Source organism: Centropristis striata, chromosome 17 (assembly GCF_030273125.1).
Source record: "Centropristis striata isolate RG_2023a ecotype Rhode Island chromosome 17, C.striata_1.0, whole genome shotgun sequence".
Classification (NCBI taxonomy): Eukaryota; Metazoa; Chordata; class Actinopteri; order Perciformes; family Serranidae; genus Centropristis; species Centropristis striata.
In genome coordinates, this window is record NC_081533.1 from 8,589,491 (window position 1) to 8,595,490 (window position 6,000).

A 6,000-nucleotide genomic window follows, 5' to 3' on the forward strand; every position below is an offset into this window, starting at 1 on the left:
TAACTAGCTGAAACTGTATTGTTTGGTTACAAAACTAACTTAAAAGAAGTAAAATTAAATTGGAAATGTCCTTCGTTTTCGTCTTTGTCAACTTTTTTCATACATAATCCAGTGTTTCTATTTCTCCACTGCTGAGTCAGTGTATTCTTGCTTTGTGGGCTTCCAGGAGAAGCACAAGTGAAATTACCGTAATGACACCATACTGGCTGTAAAGAGCAACTAGTAAACCGTTTAGTCATTACGGTAATTTGAAGTGTGCTTGCACAAACAGATAAAGCAGAGGAAATAAAGCAAAAACTTATTATGACCTCTTTGAATCTTGCACCCAACACATAGCCCATTACAAAAAACTAAAACTAACACTGAAAGTAATAAAAACTAAACTAAAACTCAGCATTTTCAAAAAATAGAAAATAAACTAAAACTAGCAAACTCACTCTAGAAACAAATTAAAACTAACTGAAATTGAAAACAAAAATTCACAACGAAATTAAAACCAAAACTAATGAAAAATCCAAAACTATTATAAGCTTGGTTGAGTGGAGTTTTTATTCACACACTCATGAAGACAAAGAGACCAACAAGACTTTGTTCAGAACCTTAATTGCTAAACTGTCATTATGTAAACAGCAGACAAAAATCTGCAAAGACTAGGCAAAATGACAAAAGATCACACACACACACACACACACAAGCACAAGCTGCCACGCTGTGTTATCAGTGATGACAGGTGGAGAACATTGTGTTTCATAAAGATGGGCTCCCATGAATCTTGTCACGAGCTGTCATGCTCTGCAACAGACCAGGAGTGGAGCTGATGAATGATAACCATGAAAGATGAGACTGATGCTGAAAGAGATTCCATCTGTCTGCGGAAGTTACAGCGCTAGGCCTCCTCGTGCCTGGCATCAAAAACCAACACTGCGCTGGTTTCAGATTTTTTCAGGTGATTACAACTGGCTTTTTGGTCTAACAAGAAATAATGAAGAGAGTAACTATGGGAGTGAGGCTACAGATCTCCCTCTATTGGCGTCATTTATCATTTACCTCGGAAAGTCTACAACAAATCAACAGGGCTGGATTAAACACCATGCACACTGCAAAAAAGCTGTGTCTAAAAACAAGATAAAAACAGTAAATCTGAGGGAAATGATCTTGCTGAAATTAACTCTTAATTTTGATTTTTTTGTTCATAGTTTTCTGGTTAGCTTCTTTATTTTTCTAAGTCAGAGTAATTTTTGTAGTGTTGTTTTCCTCCTTTTGGAGCGTTTTCTGTTTGTAAATTTTGTAACATAGATAAGAATAGATAGTTTCATAGCCTGTGTGCTTTTCCTCTTCGGAGTGATTTTGTTTTGTTTTCATTTTCATAGAGTATTTCCTTATAAGATCAGAGTAGTTTTTTCTCCTTCGGGAGCGCTTTTGGTTCTGTGTTTGTTTTGTGTTCTTGGTGTGTCTTCGGACCTTCTAGATGTTCATAGCCTGTTTATTTATAATTTCTGTCTAAAAGAAATCTATTCAGATAAATAAAGCCTGTCATTACTGCTGCCTATCTGCATCTGAGTCCTCCTTTTTGCCCAAGCCTGACATATCTTTAGTTTTGGTAACATTAGGTTGGAGAAATGCATCTTTGTACCAACAAATAAAATCATTTACAATAGGCCATGGCTGTCCTCTTTATCCTCGAGAAGGCTAACAATTACAGAATCATCCTCAAATGTAATGATGTGTCTGTTTACATAGTGGCTACGACAATCATCTGTATACAAGATGTACAAGAGAGGGGAGAGGACGCAGCCCTGGGGCCAGCCGCTGGATGTGGTCAGCTTCTTTGACAGAGTTGTGTTTATCCTCACTTTCTGAGTTCTGTTTGTGAGAAAATCAAGCACCCATCCTCCAAGGCCTAAATCTAAATTAAAGCTGTCAATTCATTTCCCAACCAACATATGTGGCTGGATGGTATTGAAGGCCAAGAAGAAATCAACAAAAAGCAGCCTAGCGTGAGTCTTATTGTTTTCCAGAAGTTTCAATACATAATTCAATAAAGTAAGTGAAGCATCTTGAACACCCCTCTTGGCCCTATAGGCAAACTGTAGAGGATCTAAAAGATGCTCTGTCCTAATTAGTTAATCAAGTGACCTTTGGCCACAGGCACCACAGTGCACTGTCTCCATAATAATGGAACCTTCTGCTGGACAAGAGACAACTGAAAATTATAGTAAAAAATAGGGCCTAATTGTTCTGCACAAACAGCAAGCAATTATGGGAAAGGCTCTCACAAACAGGCAGTGCTGAATAAATTGATGTTCCAGGTCATATACTGGTTGTTATGTCATGGTCCTGTATTTGCAATGACACAGTAATGAAAAACTACATAACAAAGCACTACAACACAAAGCCCCAGACGTCATGGCTTGGAGCATGCTACAGATCCCATTTCATAGAATCCCTCTCCTTCAACACTGCAATACATTCAAGTGTCTGTGTAGGACACTCAGCGGTACAGAGCAACGCTACATATATGTGTCATTTCCTTATCCATCTGCACCAAGGACACATCATTTCATTTCAAGATGTGACCCACAAGTGGATGTCCTTCATTATATCAGAGGTGGGAGGCTTGTTATCTCACAGGAAGAATCACAGAACATCTCCACAATGTCTAATGTCACATCATGTAAAAACAAAAAAAAAAGGAATGTGATATCTGAAAACCATTTTTTTTGTGAATTTGCGGCAGTGGAATTTGTGGCAGTCATTTTATTGTCATCAACATGCCCACTCGCTTGCTGTGAGTGTAACCTATGCAGACTCTGCGTTGTGTTTGAAGAATATAGAAGAATCCACAGGGGACATTCCTGGTAAGCCACAGAAACTGCACAGCGCACAAACCCAGTCATCCACGGGCACGCTCCTCGTGCACTGACCTGGCTTAGTCATGTACTTCATACAGTTACAATCACAATTTCGATAAAAATAGAACAAATGTGCAAATAAAAACACAATATATCATAAATAATGGACGTAGTCACCGCTACGTCACCCGTTGGTTTGTGGTCCGTTGGAAGACTCAAGTTCAGCGTTACACTCGTCGCCATCTTGTGTCGCCATCTTGTGTCGCCATCTTGTTTCCAATACGGGGAGCAGACCATACTTGGACTGTGGTGGAGTGAGAGGGATCTGATCACTGACTACAGCCTCTCTACACCTCAACCTGACTGAGAGAAGTCACTGCTAATTCATGTTAGCATTAACTGGGACGTTAGTTTTGGCTAGCAAAAAACAAAAACAAAATGTATGTCACTGACCTCAGAAAACTGAGCAGCGACTCTTTGGAGTGTCTGTTAGTCCAACCAAACACTGAACAAGACATTTTTACTGAACAAAACGTACAAATAAACTGTCAAGTGAAAATACAGTGAAAGGGTCAAAGTTATGAGACCAAATCTGTAAACATCCTCTTTTCTATCTATATAACGTTATACATAACTTTATTGACACGTTGCCGTGGATACACATTGTTCTGCTTCTCTCCTGATGAGAGCTCGCCTTGTTAGTGACCTGTCAATCAGAGGTAGCCACGCCCAAATCATACGATTCTTTATCTTCTATTTTCTTCTAAATGGGGCCATTATTAGAACTATTGACATCATATTGTCTTGAAGATTTTTTACTAGTGATTGAGACCATAGTGTTGTCCTGAATTTTTTTTAAATGGGATAATAAACAGTCAATAATTGTTTACCCAAATTATTACTTCACATATATGTGTCCGGTTGTTAATCCAGTCATTTGCACATGCATGGAGACAGGAGAACAGGAGAAAGGGACCCCCTTGACTTTGACCCTTTCCACTACTGTTCCACTGGGACATACTGTATGTACTTACAGAGGACCTCCAGCACTGAGCAGAAGGCTGATATTGTGTTTCTGCTACAACAGTAGTGCAGTGCTGGTTGGATCTCTATTAAAGCTTCCAGTGTCCTTCCGCAGTGGATTGGTAGATTTTAGCCCGGTGGATTAAGTTTCCACCCTGTGAGGTTGTTGAGGAAAGCCTTGTCCTCTGCATTTATGTGCTCAGTGCCTCCTGAGATCATTGGAATTACACATTTTGCATAGTTCTCCAACTGTTTGGCCTACCTAATATCAAGTTAGCAGCCCCAACAATCTGAGCAGCAGGAATCCAGCAGGCACTTCCTGTTAAGAAGTCGAAGGGATCAAGGTCGTCTTTATTGCATACCAGAGCACGGATTCTTTCTAAATTCAATTAGCATGAATGGAAGTCCATATAGCACCAGTTCAGAGGGAGGCCTGGCTGCTGCAGTTACAAGGATGACAGGTCAGATCACACTTTCCAAACCACTTGACGGCGTTATTTCAGGAGTGCCCTCCGACCTGTTTGCTTAGCTGATGCAACCTGAGACCTCAGTCTACGAATATGACATATGCGTTCATGCTAAAGTAAAGAAAGTGTCACTTATCAGTAGCAAGGTTATTATAGTTAATGAAAATTAACGAAATAACGAAAACTAGAATTGAAAAAACATTTTCGTTAACTGAAATAAAAATAATAACTAACTGAAATTATAGTGAAAATGTCCTTCGTTTTCGTCTTTGTCAACTTTTTTCATACATAAACCTTTTTGGTTGATATAAAATCTATTTCATCTATCTGGTTTTATGAGTTAATAAACTTATTGGGGCTGAGATGGATCAGACAAACCTTTGGAATCTGGCACCCAACAAATACCCCATTACAAGAAAACTAAAACTAACACTAAGACTAAAAAAAAACTAAACTAAAACAAAGCATTTTCCAAAAAAATTAAAATTAATTAAAACTAGCAAACACACTCTAAAAACGAATTAAAACTAACTGAATTTGAAAATAAAAACTCACAACAAAATTAAAACTAAAACTAAGGAAAAATCCAAAATATTATAACCTTGATCAGTACACCATGATACTCAGCACATTTAGTTATGGAATCAGGATTAAGTTTATGTTTCTTGCCCTTCAGGTCTATCGATACTGTACTCTACAGGACCAGAATAGATGAATGAGGCACAGAAGTAACTGTAATGCATGTAGATGTTGAAAACAATGAATTGTTGTTCACTGGACTTTACCTCATCCGACAGAAACATTTAAATGTGTTGTTTTAGGTGCAGTTTAGCCAGTCCATTTGTCCGGAACTTCTGTGTAGCTAAGTTTACTAGATACGGTCATTGAGAAGGTTTGGTCTCTGAACGAAGTTTTGGCAAGTAACTCCCCCTAAAACCAAGAATTGTCATTTTTACATTTGTGTTCATGCGTGGCTAATTAAATGTGATACAGTGTGTTCATTGGTGAGTTTTGGATGGTTTAAGTAGCATGTATTTGAACTTTAGTCAGTGACAGGATTTCCAGCAACTTCTTCTCAAGGCTGCGTTCAGACAGCAGGCGAATCTGATTCAAATCAGATTCCTACTCAAATCCGATTTTTAGGGCTGACTGTCCACACTGTTTTTAGCAAGTGTCCAAATTGGATATGGCTCTGTTCAGACTGGGCCATATTATTGACTGATCTGACAGGTTGCCATAGTAACGGCATCAGAGCGTCTGACGTCGTCACGGCGTCTGACGTCATATAATTGCGACAGCGAGAAGAACAACAACAACAAACATGATGGAGGCAGGTCACCTCAGTGTAGGGCTCACAGCTACTCCAGAAGGTTCATTTGGATTAAAGACTGAATGCAGTGATTATTATTGTCAACAAATTCTCTCCATGCTTCAAGATGGAGGTCGTTCTTTGTCCCCCTCCAAACAAAGACAAACGACCCCCACCCCCACAGGTATCTGGAGATACCTAAAGGCGTCTCATTGGCTGATACCAACAGGAAATACAACTTCCAGGTTGAGACACAAAAGTGTCCTGCAGCCACCCCTTCTCGCTCTTCTCTTCTCGACTCCCTGAGGAACAGCATGCCTGCTGTCCTGGTCTGATCTTCCAGGAGGAA